The sequence below is a fragment of the Labrus mixtus genome, chromosome 12 (assembly GCF_963584025.1).
Source record: "Labrus mixtus chromosome 12, fLabMix1.1, whole genome shotgun sequence".
NCBI lineage: Eukaryota > Metazoa > Chordata > Actinopteri > Labriformes > Labridae > Labrus > Labrus mixtus.
Window position 1 is genome coordinate 26,044,416 of NC_083623.1, and position 15,475 is coordinate 26,059,890.

Genomic DNA, 15,475 nt, shown 5'->3' on the forward strand with positions numbered 1-15,475 from the left:
CACACACACACACACACACACACACACACACACACACACGTGTGGTGGTGACTGAGTCTGCAGAGACTTTGTCCTCTGACTGGATTTTTATGTTTTGGTTTGCTTTTCTTGACTCTGGCTGGTTCTGGGTGGGGAGTTGTTGTGTTTCCTCCAGCCAATGATAGCGCTCAGATGAGTTTAGGAGTGGAAACAGTTCAGCAATTGGGTGTGATTTCCTACCTGTGAATATGCCAGACATGGGTGTAGCGGCAAGAAGAAAGTATAATCATAGTGAGGCAGATAAAGCTCGTTCTGAAACAAGGGTGAATCTTGTGTGGTCTTTCACCCTCAGACATGGAGTTTTTCCCCTTCCTGTTGGACAGGCAGGTGCAAACACCTGCGGTTAGCTTGTGCTAGCGTACGGTAGCTTGCAGTGTAGGTACAAGCAGTAATTGTACACACGACGTCCTGCAGTGAGTGTGACCTTCTGGAGGGGGCGATGAGCCCAGGAGGAGGGGTCTAATTTGAATGTTGTGTTTAGAAGCTGCAACAAACATTTAAGGTCATCTTGCCAGTGTACATGTTGTTGCCATGCATACATAAAGAAAAATGAGGCAGATCATTAAAACAGAACAGTACTCAGTGTACATTTTATTTGGTCCACAACAGAACAAACATGTCAAAGTCTGAGCAAGAACACATCCTTCTGGTCATCTAAGCTCACGCACGGAAGACCAGGGTTCGATTCCTGATGGGAATGGACTTTCACCACTCTGCCTACTGGACCGGCTGTATTTTAAATGCTGGTAAATGCTGGAACACTGCCATCAGCCCGTTCACGAGCCAAAATCACCACCACAGAAGTCCTCGTTAGTATAGTGGACAGTATCTCCGCCTGTCACGCGGAAGACCGGGGTTCGATTCCCCGACGGGGAGATCTATTCTTTCTAGCAGCACTCCCATTACTTGCCACATAAGAAAGGGGCTTCACGCTAGCCCCACTCTCAAGCTAAGGTGAAAAAGCTAACTCTCTGTACCTCTAAAGAGGAAAAATTAAGGAAATGGGCCAAGGAGAGAAATTCATACATGGTAGGTAAAAGAAAATGAGAAATTGGCATTGTCACAGTGAATTTTTAAGTCCCCCTCAGCTGTACTTATCATCAAACCATGGTGTACCTGTGTACACCATGGTTTACACAGTGCTCCAAACATTGTGAGGTTGCCTGAGTATTGGACTGGGCACAGTCTGATTATTATACTCCTAGCAAGCTCAGAGCAACAGACAATATTTCTGGACCTCGACACAAGCTTTGAAGGACATCCTGGCCATGACTACCGATTCTGTGTGCTGGTCATCTATAACAGTGTGACTAGCTACTCGAGACACCAGCATGGAGTTGGGGTGGAGAGATTACATTTACCACCTGATTGCTCCCTGCCGCAATAAGCAGATATGTTCTGAGAGATTAACATAAGGCTATGTAGTCGTCAGATGAGAGCAGATAGGTTCCAGGTTTGCCTCCGGTTTGCCTCTTTTGCTCTCAACTTTGATGGACTTCCTGCATATAAGCCAGGTCCCCTAAAATGCCATTGGTAATTGCTATTGGGTTACAAAAGGGGACCTGAATGCCTGTGAAAAAGGAGATGCGGTCCCTGCGTGAGGATTTAGCATTCAAGCGGACGTGTCTGCCAAAGGAGATTATCCACAGCAGAAAGAGAACATCCACTTGTTTCCGCCCGGTCTCGAACCGGGGACCTTTCGCGTGTTAGGCGAATGTGATGACCACTACACTACGGAAACTGACAAAAGGCTCCTTGTGGTCATTCGTCACGTAGTCAACTGGCTTTCTGAATTCAAACGCTTCAAATGCTGGACAACCGGTTATTCAGAGTTGACTTTTCTACCTGCTGATGGTTATGCACCATGAACGACAGAACTACCAGCAACAAACACCACGTCATTCTGCACAGGTGACAAGATGGTTACTTTCAGGATGAAAGCTAAAGAGAATGGAAAGGTAAGGTGTATGCAATACACTGCAGCTCAAATGGACATAACTATTGGAAATGGACGGGGTGATTGAAGTTGCTGGTTCCTGTCTTTCGCCTTCCTTCATCAACCAATGTGTTCACTGTGCTTTATATCGACACGGCACGTGATGTTTGGACAGAGTTGAGTTAGAGATAAATCCTCAGGGGGGTAAAACACACCAATAGAATGTTTCCGCCCGGTTTCGAACCAGGGACCTTTAGCGTGTGAGGCGAACGTGATAACCACTACACTACAGAAACTGGTCGGTGTGCATTCTTTGTGTTTCCTGGCATGCACTCAATCACCGGCGACTGCTGATGCAGCACGGGGAGGACTTAACCCAACATTTGTGGGACTTTCACCACTTAACACTGTCAGCAAAACTCTGCCTACTGGATCGGCTGTATTTTAAATGCTGGTAAATGCTGGAACACTGCCATCAGCCCGTTCACGAGCCAAAAACAGCACCACAGAAGTCCTCGTTAGTATAGTGGACAGTATCTCCGCCTGTCACGCGGAAGACCGGCGTTCGATTCCCCGACGGGGAGATCTATTCTTTCTAGCAGCACCCCCATTACTTGCCACATAAGAAAAGGGCTTCACGCTAGCCCCACTCTCAAGCTAAGGTGAAAAAGCTAACTCTCTGTACCTCTAAAGAGGAAAAATTAAGGAAATGGGCCAAGGAGAGAAATTCATACATGGTAGGTAAAAGAAAATGAGAAATTGGCATTCTCACAGTGAATTTTTAAGTACCCCTCAGCTGTACTTATCATCAAACCATGGTGTACCTGTGTACACCATGGTTTACACAGTGCTCCAAACATTGTGAGGTTGCCTGAGTATTGGACTGGGCACAGTCTGATTGTTATACTCCTAGCAAGCTCAGAGCAACAGACAATATTTCTGGACCTCGACACAAGCTTTGAAGGACATCCTGGCCATGACTACCGATTCTGTGTGCTGGTCATCTATAACAGTGTGACTAGCTACTCGAGACACCAGCATGGAGTTGGGGTGGAGAGATTACATTTACCACCTGATTGCTCCCTGCCGCAATAAGCAGATATGTTCTGAGAGATTAACATAAGGCTATGTAGTCGTCAGATGAGAGCAGATAGGTTCCAGGTTTGTCTCCGGTTTGCCTCTTTTGCTCTCAACTTTGATGGACTTCCTGCATATAAGCCAGGTCCCCTAAAATGCCATTGGTAATTGCTATTGGGCTACAAAAGGGGACCTGAATGCCTGTGAAAAAGGAGATGCGGTCCCTGCGTGAGGATTTAGCATTCAAGCGGACGTGTCTGCCAAAGGAGATTATACACAGCAGAAAGAGAACATCTGCTTGTTTCCGCCCGGTCTCGAACCGGGGACCTTTCGCGTGTTAGGCGAACGTGATGACCACTACACTACGGAAACTGACAAACGGCTCCTTGTGGTCATTCGTCACGTAGTCAACTGGCTTTCTGAATTCAAACGCTTCAAATGCTGGACAACCGGTTATTCAGAGTTGACTTTTCTACCTGCTGATGGTTATGCACCATGAACGACAGAACTACCAGCAACAAACACCACGTCATTCTGCACAGGTGACAAGATGGTTACTTTCAGGATGAAAGCTAAAGAGAATGGAAAGGTAAGGTGTATGCAATACACTGCAGCTCAAATGGACATAACTATTGGAAATGGACGGGGTGATTGAAGTTGCTGGTTCCTGTCTTTCGCCTTTATCAACCAATGTGTTCACTGTGCTTTATATCGACACGGCACGTGATGTTTGGACAGAGTTGAGTTAGAGATAAATCCTCAGGGGGGTAAAACACACCAATAGAATGTTTCCGCCCGGTTTCGAACCGGGGACCTTTCGCGTGTGAGGCGAACGTGATAACCACTACACTACGGAAACTGGTCGGTGTGCATTCTTTGTGTTTCCTGGCATGCACTCAATCACCGGCGACTGCTGATGCAGCACGGGGAGGACTTAACCCAACATTTGTGGGACTTTCACCACTTAACACTGTCAGCAAAACTCTGCCTACTGGATCGGCTGTATTTTAAATGCTGGTAAATGCTGGAACACTGCCATCAGCCCGTTCACGAGCCAAAAACAGCACCACAGAAGTCCTCGTTAGTATAGTGGACAGTATCTCCGCCTGTCACGCGGAAGACCGGGGTTCGATTCCCCGACGGGGAGATCTATTCTTTCTAGCAGCACTCCCATTACTTGCCACATAAGAAAAGGGCTTCACGCTAGCCCCACTCTCAAGCTAAGGTGAAAAAGCTAACTCTCTGTACCTCTAAAGAGGAAAAATTAAGGAAATGGGCCAAGGAGAGAAATTCATACATGGTAGGTAAAAGAAAATGAGAAATTGGCATTGTCACAGTGAATTTTTAAGTCCCCCTCAGCTGTACTTATCATCAAACCATGGTGTACCTGTGTACACCATGGTTTACACAGTGCTCCAAACATTGTGAGGTTGCCTGAGTATTGGACTGGGCACAGTCTGATTGTTATACTCCTAGCAAGCTCAGAGCAACAGACAATATTTCTGGACCTCGACACAAGCTTTGAAGGACATCCTGGCCATGACTACCGATTCTGTGTGCTGGTCATCTATAACAGTGTGACTAGCTACTCGAGACACCAGCATGGAGTTGGGGTGGAGAGATTACATTTACCACCTGATTGCTCCCTGCCGCAATAAGCAGATATGTTCTGAGAGATTAACATAAGGCTATGTAGTCGTCAGATGAGAGCAGATAGGTTCCAGGTTTGCCTCCGGTTTGCCTCTTTTGCTCTCAACTTTGATGGACTTCCTGCATATAAGCCAGGTCCCCTAAAATGCCATTGGTAATTGCTATTGGGTTACAAAAGGGGACCTGAATGCCTGTGAAAAAGGAGATGCGGTCCCTGCGTGAGGATTTAGCATTCAAGCGGACGTGTCTGCCAAAGGAGATTATACACAGCAGAAAGAGAACATCCGCTTGTTTCCACCCGGCCTCAAACCGGGGACCTTTCGCGTGTTAGGCGAATGTGATGACCACTACACTACGGAAACTGACAAAAGGCTCCTTGTGGTCATTCGTCACGTAGTCAACTGGCTTTCTGAATTCAAACGCTTCAAATGCTGGACAACCGGTTATTCAGAGTTGACTTTTCTACCTGCTGATGGTTATGCACCATGAACGACAGAACTACCAGCAACAAACACCACGTCATTCTGCACAGGTGACAAGATGGTTACTTTCAGGATGAAAGCTAAAGAGAATGGAAAGGTAAGGTGTATGCAATACACTGCAGCTCAAATGGACATAACTATTGGAAATGGACGGGGTGATTGAAGTTGCTGGTTCCTGTCTTTCGCCTTTATCAACCAATGTGTTCACTGTGCTTTATATCGACACGGCACGTGATGTTTGGACAGAGTTGAGTTAGAGATAAATCCTCAGGGGGGTAAAACACACCAATAGAATGTTTCCGCCCGGTTTCGAACCGGGGAACTTTCGCGTGTGAGGCGAACGTGATAACCACTACACTACGGAAACTGGTCGGTGTGCATTCTTTGTGTTTCGTGGCATGCACTCAATCACCGGCGACTGCTGATGCAGCACGGGGAGGACTTAACCCAACATTTGTGGGACTTTCACCACTTAACACTGTCAGCAAAACTCTGCCTACTGGATCGGCTGTATTTTAAATGCTGGTAAATGCTGGAACACTGCCATCAGCCCGTTCACGAGCCAAAAACAGCACCACAGAAGTCCTCGTTAGTATAGTGGACAGTATCTCCGCCTGTCACGCGGAAGACCGGGGTTCGATTCCCCGACGGGGAGATCTATTCTTTCTAGCAGCACTCCCATTACTTGCCACATAAGAAAAGGGCTTCACGCTAGCCCCACTCTCAAGCTAAGGTGAAAAAGCTAACTCTCTGTACCTCTAAAGAGAAAAAATTAAGGAAATGGGCCAAGGAGAGAAATTCATACATGGTAGGTAAAAGAAAATGAGAAATTGGCATTCTCACAGTGAATTTTTAAGTCCCCCTCAGCTGTACTTATCATCAAACCATGGTGTACCTGTGTACACCATGGTTTACACAGTGCTCCAAACATTGTGAGGTTGCCTGAGTATTGGACTGGGCACAGTCTGATTGTTATACTCCTAGCAAGCTCAGAGCAACAGACAATATTTCTGGACCTCGACACAAGCTTTGAAGGACATCCTGGCCATGACTACCGATTCTGTGTGCTGGTCATCTATAACAGTGTGACTAGCTACTCGAGACACCAGCATGGAGTTGGGGTGGAGAGATTACATTTACCACCTGATTGCTCCCTGCCGCAATAAGCAGATATGTTCTGAGAGATTAACATAAGGCTATGTAGTCGTCAGATGAGAGCAGATAGGTTCCAGGTTTGTCTCCGGTTTGCCTCTTTTGCTCTCAACTTTGATGGACTTCCTGCATATAAGCCAGGTCCCCTAAAATGCCATTGGTCATTGCTATTGGGTTACAAAAGGGGACCTGAATGCCTGTGAAAAAGGAGATGCGGTCCCTGCGTGAGGATTTAGCATTCAAGCGGACGTGTCTGCCAAAGGAGATTATACACAGCAGAAAGAGAACATCTGCTTGTTTCCGCCCGGTCTCGAACCGGGGACCTTTCGCGTGTTAGGCGAACGTGATGACCACTACACTACGGAAACAGACAAACGGCTCCTTGTGGTCATTCGTCATGTAGTCAACTGGCTTTCTGAATTCAAACGCTTCAAATGCTGGACAACCGGTTATTCAGAGTTGACTTTTCTACCTGCTGATGGTTATGCACCATGAACGACAGAACTACCAGCAACAAACACCACGTCATTCTGCACAGGTGACAAGATGGTTACTTTCAGGATGAAAGCTAAAGAGAATGGAAAGGTAAGGTGTATGCAATACACTGCAGCTCAAATGGACATAACTATTGGAAATGGACGGGGTGATTGAAGTTGCTGGTTCCTGTCTTTCGCCTTTATCAACCAATGTGTTCACTGTGCTTTATATCGACACGGCACGTGATGTTTGGACAGAGTTGAGTTAGAGATAAATCCTCAGGGGGGTAAAACACACCAATAGAATGTTTCCGCCCGGTTTCGAACCGGGGACCTTTCGCGTGTGAGGCGAACGTGATAACCACTACACTACGGAAACTGGTCGGTGTGCATTCTTTGTGTTTCCTCGCATGCACTCAATCACCGGCGACTGCTGATGCAGCACGGGGAGGACTTAACCCAACATTTGTGGGACTTTCACCACTTAACACTGTCAGCAAAACTCTGCCTACTGGACCGGCTGTATTTTAAATGCTGGTAAATGCTGGAACACTGCCATCAGCCCGTTCACGAGCCAAAAACAGCACCACAGAAGTCCTCGTTAGTATAGTGGACAGTATCTCCGCCTGTCACGCGGAAGACCGGGGTTCGATTCCCCGACGGGGAGATCTATTCTTTCTAGCAGCACTCCCATTACTTGCCACATAAGAAAGGGGCTTCACGCTAGCCCCACTCTCAAGCTAAGGTGAAAAAGCTAACTCTCTGTACCTCTAAAGAGGAAAAATTAAGGAAATGGGCCAAGGAGAAAAATTCATACATGGTAGGTAAAAGAAAATGAGAAATTGGCATTGTCACAGTGAATTTTTAAGTCCCCCTCAGCTGTACTTATCATCAAACCATGGTGTACCTGTGTACACCATGGTTTACACAGTGCTCCAAACATTGTGAGGTTGCCTGAGTATTGGACTGGGCACAGTCTGATTGTTATACTCCTAGCAAGCTCAGAGCAACAGACAATATTTCTGGACCTCGACACAAGCTTTGAAGGACATCCTGGCCATGACTACCGATTCTGTGTGCTGGTCATCTATAACAGTGTGACTAGCTACTCGAGACACCAGCATGGAGTTGGGGTGGAGAGATTACATTTACCACCTGATTGCTCCCTGCCGCAATAAGCAGATATGTTCTGAGAGATTAACATAAGGCTATGTAGTCGTCAGATGAGAGCAGATAGGTTCCAGGTTTGTCTCCGGTTTGCCTCTTTTGCTCTCAACTTTGATGGACTTCCTGCATATAAGCCAGGTCCCCTAAAATGCCATTGGTAATTGCTATTGGGTTACAAAAGGGGACCTGAATGCCTGTGAAAAAGGAGATGCGGTCCCTGCGTGAGGATTTAGCATTCAAGCGGACGTGTCTGCCAAAGGAGATTATACACAGCAGAAAGAGAACATCTGCTTGTTTCCACCCGGTCTCGAACCGGGGACCTTTCGCGTGTTAGGCGAACGTGATGACCACTACACTACGGAAACTGACAAAAGGCTCCTTGTGGTCATTCGTCACGTAGTCAACTGGCTTTCTGAATTCAAACGCTTCAAATGCTGGACAACCGGTTATTCAGAGTTGACTTTTCTACCTGCTGATGGTTATGCACCATGAACGACAGAACTACCAGCAACAAACACCACGTCATTCTGCACAGGTGACAAGATGGTTACTTTCAGGATGAAAGCTAAAGAGAATGGAAAGGTAAGGTGTATGCAATACACTGCAGCTCAAATGGACATAACTATTGGAAATGGACGGGGTGATTGAAGTTGCTGGTTCCTGTCTTTCGCCTTTATCAACCAATGTGTTCACTGTGCTTTATATCGACACGGCACGTGATGTTTGGACAGAGTTGAGTTAGAGATAAATCCTCAGGGGGGTAAAACACACCAATAGAATGTTTCCGCCCGGTTTCGAAACGGGGACCTTTCGTGTGTGAGGCGAACGTGATAACCACTACACTACGGAAACTGGTCGGTGTGCATTCTTTGTGTTTCCTCGCATGCACTCAATCACCGGCGACTGCTGATGCAGCACGGGGAGGACTTAACCCAACATTTGTGGGACTTTCACCACTTAACACTGTCAGCAAAACTCTGCCTACTGGACCGGCTGTATTTTAAATGCTGGTAAATGCTGGAACACTGCCATCAGCCCGTTCACGAGCCAAAAACAGCACCACAGAAGTCCTCGTTAGTATAGTGGACAGTATCTCCGCCTGTCACGCGGAAGACTGGGGTTCGATTCCCCGACGGGGAGATCTGTTCTTTCTAGCAGCACTCCCATTACTTGCCACATAAGAAAGGGGCTTCACGCTAGCCCCACTCTCAAGCTAAGGTGAAAAAGCTAACTCTCTGTACCTCTAAAGAGGAAAAATTAAGGAAATGGGCCAAGGAGAAAAATTCATACATGGTAGGTAAAAGAAAATGAGAAATTGGCATTGTCACAGTGAATTTTTAAGTCCCCCTCAGCTGTACTTATCATCAAACCATGGTGTACCTGTGTACACCATGGTTTACACAGTGCTCCAAACATTGTGAGATTGCATGAGTATTGGACTGGGCACAGTCTGATTGTTATACTCCTAGCAAGCTCAGAGCAACAGACAATATTTCTGGACCTCGACACAAGCTTTGAAGGACATCCTGGCCATGACTACCGATTCTGTGTGCTGGTCATCTATAACAGTGTGACTAGCTACTCGAGACACCAGCATGGAGTTGGGGTGGAGAGATTACATTTACCACCTGATTGCTCCCTGCCGCAATAAGCAGATATGTTCTGAGAGATTAACATAAGGCTATGTAGTCGTCAGATGAGAGCAGATAGGTTCCAGGTTTGCCTCCGGTTTGCCTCTTTTGCTCTCAACTTTGATGGACTTCCTGCATATAAGCCAGGTCCCCTAAAATGCCATTGGTAATTGCTATTGGGCTACAAAAGGGGACCTGAATGCCTGTGAAAAAGGAGATGCGGTCCCTGCGTGAGGATTTAGCATTCAAGCGGACGTGTCTGCAAAAGGAGATTATCCACAGCAGAAAGAGAACATCTGCTTGTTTCCGCCCGGTCTTGAACCGGGGACCTTTCGCGTGTTAGGCGAACGTGATGACCACTACACTACAGAAACTGACAAAAGGCTCCTTGTGGTCATTCGTCATGTAGTCAACTGGCTTTCTGAATTCAAACGCTTCAAATGCTGGACAACCGGTTATTCAGAGTTGACTTTTCTACCTGCTGATGGTTATGCACCATGAACGACAGAACTACCAGCAACAAACACCACGTCATTCTGCACAGGTGACAAGATGGTTACTTTCAGGATGAAAGCTAAAGAGAATGGAAAGGTAAGGTGTATGCAATACACTGCAGCTCAAATGGACATAACTATTGGAAATGGACGGGGTGATTGAAGTTGCTGGTTCCTGTCTTTCGCCTTCATCAACCAATGTGTTCACTGTGCTTTATATCGACACGGCACGTGATGTTTGGACAGAGTTGAGTTAGAGATAAATCCTCAGGGGGGTAAAACACACCAATAGAATGTTTCCGCCCGGTTTCGAACCGGGGACCTTTCGCGTGTGAGGCGAACGTGATAACCACTACACTACGGAAACTGGTCGGTGTGCATTCTTTGTGTTTCCTCGCATGCACTCAATCACCGGCGACTGCTGATGCAGCACGGGGAGGACTTAACCCAACATTTGTGGGACTTTCACCACTTAACACTGTCAGCAAAACTCTGCCTACTGGATCGGCTGTATTTTAAATGCTGGTAAATGCTGGAACACTGCCATCAGCCCGTTCACGAGCCAAAAACAGCACCACAGAAGTCCTCGTTAGTATAGTGGACAGTATCTCCGCCTGTCACGCGGAAGACCGGGGTTCGATTCCCCGACGGGGAGATCTATTCTTTCTAGCAGCACTCCCATTACTTGCCACATAAGAAAAGGGCTTCACGCTAGCCCCACTCTCAAGCTAAGGTGAAAAAGCTAACTCTCTGTACCTCTAAAGAGGAAAAATTAAGGAAATGGGCCAAGGAGAGAAATTCATACATGGTAGGTAAAAGAAAATGAGAAATTGGCATTCTCACAGTGAATTTTTAAGTCCCCCTCAGCTGTACTTATCATCAAACCATGGTGTACCTGTGTACACCATGGTTTACACAGTGCTCCAAACATTGTGAGGTTGCCTGAGTATTGGACTGGGCACAGTCTGATTGTTATACTCCTAGCAAGCTCAGAGCAACAGACAATATTTCTGGACCTCGACACAAGCTTTGAAGGACATCCTGGCCATGACTACCGATTCTGTGTGCTGGTCATCTATAACAGTGTGACTAGCTACTCGAGACACCAGCATGGAGTTGGGGTGGAGAGATTACATTTACCACCTGATTGCTCCCTGCCGCAATAAGCAGATATGTTCTGAGAGATTAACATAAGGCTATGTAGTCGTCAGATGAGAGCAGATAGGTTCCAGGTTTGTCTCCGGTTTGCCTCTTTTGCTCTCAACTTTGATGGACTTCCTGCATATAAGCCAGGTCCCCTAAAATGCCATTGGTAATTGCTATTGGGTTACAAAAGGGGACCTGAATGCCTGTGAAAAAGGAGATGCGGTCCCTGCGTGAGGATTTAGCATTCAAGCGGACGTGTCTGCCAAAGGAGATTATACACAGCAGAAAGAGAACATCTGCTTGTTTCCGCCCGGTCTCGAACCGGGGACCTTTCGCGTGTTAGGCGAACGTGATGACCACTACACTACGGAAACTGACAAACGGCTCCTTGTGGTCATTCGTCACGTAGTCAACTGGCTTTCTGAATTCAAACGCTTCAAATGCTGGACAACCGGTTATTCAGAGTTGACTTTTCTACCTGCTGATGGTTATGCACCATGAACGACAGAACTACCAGCAACAAACACCACGTCATTCTGCACAGGTGACAAGATGGTTACTTTCAGGATGAAAGCTAAAGAGAATGGAAAGGTAAGGTGTATGCAATACACTGCAGCTCAAATGGACATAACTATTGGAAATGGACGGGGTGATTGAAGTTGCTGGTTCCTGTCTTTCGCCTTTATCAACCAATGTGTTCACTGTGCTTTATATCGACACGGCACGTGATGTTTGGACAGAGTTGAGTTAGAGATAAATCCTCAGGGGGGTAAAACACACCAATAGAATGCTTCCGCCCGGTTTCGAACCGGGGACCTTTCGCGTGTGAGGCGAACGTGATAACCACTACACTACGGAAACTGGTCGGTGTGCATTCTTTGTGTTTCGTGGCATGCACTCAATCACCGGCGACTGCTGATGCAGCACGGGGAGGACTTAACCCAACATTTGTGGGACTTTCACCACTTAACACTGTCAGCAAAACTCTGCCTACTGGATCGGCTGTATTTTAAATGCTGGTAAATGCTGGAACACTGCCATCAGCCCGTTCACGAGCCAAAAACAGCACCACAGAAGTCCTCGTTAGTATAGTGGACAGTATCTCCGCCTGTCACGCGGAAGACCGGGGTTCGATTCCCCGACGGGGAGATCTATTCTTTCTAGCAGCACTCCCATTACTTGCCACATAAGAAAAGGGCTTCACGCTAGCCCCACTCTCAAGCTAAGGTGAAAAAGCTAACTCTCTGTACCTCTAAAGAGGAAAAATTAAGGAAATGGGCCAAGGAGAGAAATTCATACATGGTAGGTAAAAGAAAATGAGAAATTGGCATTCTCACAGTGAATTTTTAAGTCCCCCTCAGCTGTACTTATCATCAAACCATGGTGTACCTGTGTACACCATGGTTTACACAGTGCTCCAAACATTGTGAGGTTGCCTGAGTATTGGACTGGGCACAGTCTGATTGTTATACTCCTAGCAAGCTCAGAGCAACAGACAATATTTCTGGACCTCGACACAAGCTTTGAAGGACATCCTGGCCATGACTACCGATTCTGTGTGCTGGTCATCTATAACAGTGTGACTAGCTACTCGAGACACCAGCATGGAGTTGGGGTGGAGAGATTACATTTACCACCTGATTGCTCCCTGCCGCAATAAGCAGATATGTTCTGAGAGATTAACATAAGGCTATGTAGTCGTCAGATGAGAGCAGATAGGTTCCAGGTTTGTCTCCGGTTTGCCTCTTTTGCTCTCAACTTTGATGGACTTCCTGCATATAAGCCAGGTCCCCTAAAATGCCATTGGTAATTGCTATTGGGTTACAAAAGGGGACCTGAATGCCTGTGAAAAAGGAGATGCGGTCCCTGCGTGAGGATTTAGCATTCAAGCGGACGTGTCTGCCAAAGGAGATTATACACAGCAGAAAGAGAACATCTGCTTGTTTCCGCCCGGTCTCGAACCGGGGACCTTTCGCGTGTTAGGCGAACGTGATGACCACTACACTACGGAAACTGACAAACGGCTCCTTGTGGTCATTCGTCACGTAGTCAACTGGCTTTCTGAATTCAAACGCTTCAAATGCTGGACAACCGGTTATTCAGAGTTGACTTTTCTACCTGCTGATGGTTATGCACCATGAACGACAGAACTACCAGCAACAAACACCACGTCATTCTGCACAGGTGACAAGATGGTTACTTTCAGGATGAAAGCTAAAGAGAATGGAAAGGTAAGGTGTATGCAATACACTGCAGCTCAAATGGACATAACTATTGGAAATGGACGGGGTGATTGAAGTTGCTGGTTCCTGTCTTTCGCCTTTATCAACCAATGTGTTCACTGTGCTTTATATCGACACGGCACGTGATGTTTGGACAGAGTTGAGTTAGAGATAAATCCTCAGGGGGGTAAAACACACCAATAGAATGTTTCCGCCCGGTTTCGAACCGGGGACCTTTCGCGTGTGAGGCGAACGTGATAACCACTACACTACTGAAACTGGTCGGTGTGCATTCTTTGTGTTTCCTGGCATGCACTCAATCACCGGCGACTGCTGATGCAGCACGGGGAGGACTTAACCCAACATTTGTGGGACTTTCACCACTTAACACTGTCAGCAAAACTCTGCCTACTGGATCGGCTGTATTTTAAATGCTGGTAAATGCTGGAACACTGCCATCAGCCCGTTCACGAGCCAAAAACAGCACCACAGAAGTCCTCGTTAGTATAGTGGACAGTATCTCCGCCTGTCACGCGGAAGACCGGGGTTCGATTCCCCGACGGGGAGATCTATTCTTTCTAGCAGCACTCCCATTACTTGCCACATAAGAAAAGGGCTTCACGCTAGCCCCACTCTCAAGCTAAGGTGAAAAAGCTAACTCTCTGTACCTCTAAAGAGGAAAAATTAAGGAAATGGGCCAAGGAGAGAAATTCATACATGGTAGGTAAAAGAAAATGAGAAATTGGCATTCTCACAGTGAATTTTTAAGTCCCCCTCAGCTGTACTTATCATCAAACCATGGTGTACCTGTGTACACCATGGTACCTGGTGTACCTGTGTACACCATGGTTTACACAGTGCTCCAAACATTGTGAGGTTGCCTGAGTATTGGACTGGGCACAGTCTGATTGTTATACTCCTAGCAAGCTCAGAGCAACAGACAATATTTCTGGACCTCGACACAAGCTTTGAAGGACATCCTGGCCATGACTACCGATTCTGTGTGCTGGTCATCTATAACAGTGTGACTAGCTACTCGAGACACCAGCATGGAGTTGGGGTGGAGAGATTACATTTACCACCTGATTGCTCCCTGCCGCAATAAGCAGATATGTTCTGAGAGATTAACATAAGGCTATGTAGTCGTCAGATGAGAGCAGATAGGTTCCAGGTTTGTCTCCGGTTTGCCTCTTTTGCTCTCAACTTTGATGGACTTCCTGCATATAAGCCAGGTCCCCTAAAATGCCATTGGTAATTGCTATTGGGTTACAAAAGGGGACCTGAATGCCTGTGAAAAAGGAGATGCGGTCCCTGCGTGAGGATTTAGCATTCAAGCGGACGTGTCTGCCAAAGGAGATTATACACAGCAGAAAGAGAACATCTGCTTGTTTCCGCCCGGTCTCGAACCGGGGACCTTTCGCGTGTTAGGCGAACGTGATGACCACTACACTACGGAACCTGACAAACGGCTCCTTGTGGTCATTCGTCACGTAGTCAACTGGCTTTCTGAATTCAAACGCTTCAAATGCTGGACAACCGGTTATTCAGAGTTGACTTTTCTACCTGCTGATGGTTATGCACCATGAACGACAGAACTACCAGCAACAAACACCACGTCATTCTGCACAGGTGACAAGATGGTTACTTTCAGGATGAAAGCTAAAGAGAATGGAAAGGTAAGGTGTATGCAATACACTGCAGCTCAAATGGACATAACTATTGGAAATGGACGGGGTGATTGAAGTTGCTGGTTCCTGTCTTTCGCCTTTATCAACCAATGTGTTCACTGTGCTTTATATCGACACGGCACGTGATGTTTGGACAGAGTTGAGTTAGAGATAAATCCTCAGGGGGGTAAAACACACCAATAGAATGTTTCCGCCCGGTTTCGAACCGGGGACCTTTCGCGTGTGAGGCGAACGTGATAACCACTACACTACTGAAACTGGTCGGTGTGCATTCTTTGTGTTTCCTGGCATGCACTCAATCACCGGCGACTGCTG

General features: G+C 46.8%; 2 long non-coding RNA genes and 26 other non-coding genes across 28 annotated transcripts in view; 9 read left to right on the forward strand and 19 right to left on the reverse strand.

The window, feature by feature from the left end:
* Window positions 1-361, reverse strand: part of LOC132984534 (uncharacterized) — a 93,866-nt gene extending 93,505 nt beyond the window's left edge. The window contains exon 1 of the long non-coding RNA XR_009674951.1: window positions 53-361. This is a non-coding gene — a long non-coding RNA (uncharacterized LOC132984534). The remainder of the gene's footprint in view (window positions 1-52) is intronic.
* The window catches only part of LOC132984533 (uncharacterized), a 301,578-nt gene that overhangs the window by 142,767 nt on the left and 143,336 nt on the right, over window positions 1-15,475 (forward strand). The gene's annotated exons all lie outside the window — the stretch shown is intronic.
* On the forward strand, window positions 844-915 carry trnad-guc (transfer RNA aspartic acid (anticodon GUC)). Its single transcript has one exon. It is a non-coding gene; the product is annotated as a tRNA-Asp (tRNA).
* On the reverse strand, window positions 1,708-1,780 carry trnav-aac (transfer RNA valine (anticodon AAC)). Its single transcript has one exon. It is a non-coding gene; the product is annotated as a tRNA-Val (tRNA).
* trnav-cac (transfer RNA valine (anticodon CAC)) lies at window positions 2,199-2,271 on the reverse strand. The gene has a single exon. It is a non-coding gene; the product is annotated as a tRNA-Val (tRNA).
* On the reverse strand, window positions 3,352-3,424 carry trnav-aac (transfer RNA valine (anticodon AAC)). Its single transcript has one exon. It is a non-coding gene; the product is annotated as a tRNA-Val (tRNA).
* On the reverse strand, window positions 3,839-3,911 carry trnav-cac (transfer RNA valine (anticodon CAC)). Its single transcript has one exon. It is a non-coding gene; the product is annotated as a tRNA-Val (tRNA).
* On the forward strand, window positions 4,128-4,199 carry trnad-guc (transfer RNA aspartic acid (anticodon GUC)). Its single transcript has one exon. It is a non-coding gene; the product is annotated as a tRNA-Asp (tRNA).
* Window positions 4,992-5,064, reverse strand: trnav-aac (transfer RNA valine (anticodon AAC)). The gene has a single exon. It is a non-coding gene; the product is annotated as a tRNA-Val (tRNA).
* On the reverse strand, window positions 5,479-5,551 carry trnav-cac (transfer RNA valine (anticodon CAC)). Its single transcript has one exon. It is a non-coding gene; the product is annotated as a tRNA-Val (tRNA).
* Window positions 5,768-5,839, forward strand: trnad-guc (transfer RNA aspartic acid (anticodon GUC)). The gene has a single exon. It is a non-coding gene; the product is annotated as a tRNA-Asp (tRNA).
* Window positions 6,632-6,704, reverse strand: trnav-aac (transfer RNA valine (anticodon AAC)). The gene has a single exon. It is a non-coding gene; the product is annotated as a tRNA-Val (tRNA).
* Window positions 7,119-7,191, reverse strand: trnav-cac (transfer RNA valine (anticodon CAC)). The gene has a single exon. It is a non-coding gene; the product is annotated as a tRNA-Val (tRNA).
* On the forward strand, window positions 7,408-7,479 carry trnad-guc (transfer RNA aspartic acid (anticodon GUC)). The gene has a single exon. It is a non-coding gene; the product is annotated as a tRNA-Asp (tRNA).
* trnav-aac (transfer RNA valine (anticodon AAC)) lies at window positions 8,272-8,344 on the reverse strand. Its single transcript has one exon. It is a non-coding gene; the product is annotated as a tRNA-Val (tRNA).
* trnav-cac (transfer RNA valine (anticodon CAC)) lies at window positions 8,759-8,831 on the reverse strand. The gene has a single exon. It is a non-coding gene; the product is annotated as a tRNA-Val (tRNA).
* Window positions 9,048-9,119, forward strand: trnad-guc (transfer RNA aspartic acid (anticodon GUC)). The gene has a single exon. It is a non-coding gene; the product is annotated as a tRNA-Asp (tRNA).
* Window positions 9,912-9,984, reverse strand: trnav-aac (transfer RNA valine (anticodon AAC)). The gene has a single exon. It is a non-coding gene; the product is annotated as a tRNA-Val (tRNA).
* Window positions 10,399-10,471, reverse strand: trnav-cac (transfer RNA valine (anticodon CAC)). Its single transcript has one exon. It is a non-coding gene; the product is annotated as a tRNA-Val (tRNA).
* On the forward strand, window positions 10,688-10,759 carry trnad-guc (transfer RNA aspartic acid (anticodon GUC)). The gene has a single exon. It is a non-coding gene; the product is annotated as a tRNA-Asp (tRNA).
* Window positions 11,552-11,624, reverse strand: trnav-aac (transfer RNA valine (anticodon AAC)). Its single transcript has one exon. It is a non-coding gene; the product is annotated as a tRNA-Val (tRNA).
* trnav-cac (transfer RNA valine (anticodon CAC)) lies at window positions 12,039-12,111 on the reverse strand. The gene has a single exon. It is a non-coding gene; the product is annotated as a tRNA-Val (tRNA).
* trnad-guc (transfer RNA aspartic acid (anticodon GUC)) lies at window positions 12,328-12,399 on the forward strand. The gene has a single exon. It is a non-coding gene; the product is annotated as a tRNA-Asp (tRNA).
* Window positions 13,192-13,264, reverse strand: trnav-aac (transfer RNA valine (anticodon AAC)). Its single transcript has one exon. It is a non-coding gene; the product is annotated as a tRNA-Val (tRNA).
* trnav-cac (transfer RNA valine (anticodon CAC)) lies at window positions 13,679-13,751 on the reverse strand. Its single transcript has one exon. It is a non-coding gene; the product is annotated as a tRNA-Val (tRNA).
* On the forward strand, window positions 13,968-14,039 carry trnad-guc (transfer RNA aspartic acid (anticodon GUC)). Its single transcript has one exon. It is a non-coding gene; the product is annotated as a tRNA-Asp (tRNA).
* trnav-aac (transfer RNA valine (anticodon AAC)) lies at window positions 14,859-14,931 on the reverse strand. Its single transcript has one exon. It is a non-coding gene; the product is annotated as a tRNA-Val (tRNA).
* trnav-cac (transfer RNA valine (anticodon CAC)) lies at window positions 15,346-15,418 on the reverse strand. The gene has a single exon. It is a non-coding gene; the product is annotated as a tRNA-Val (tRNA).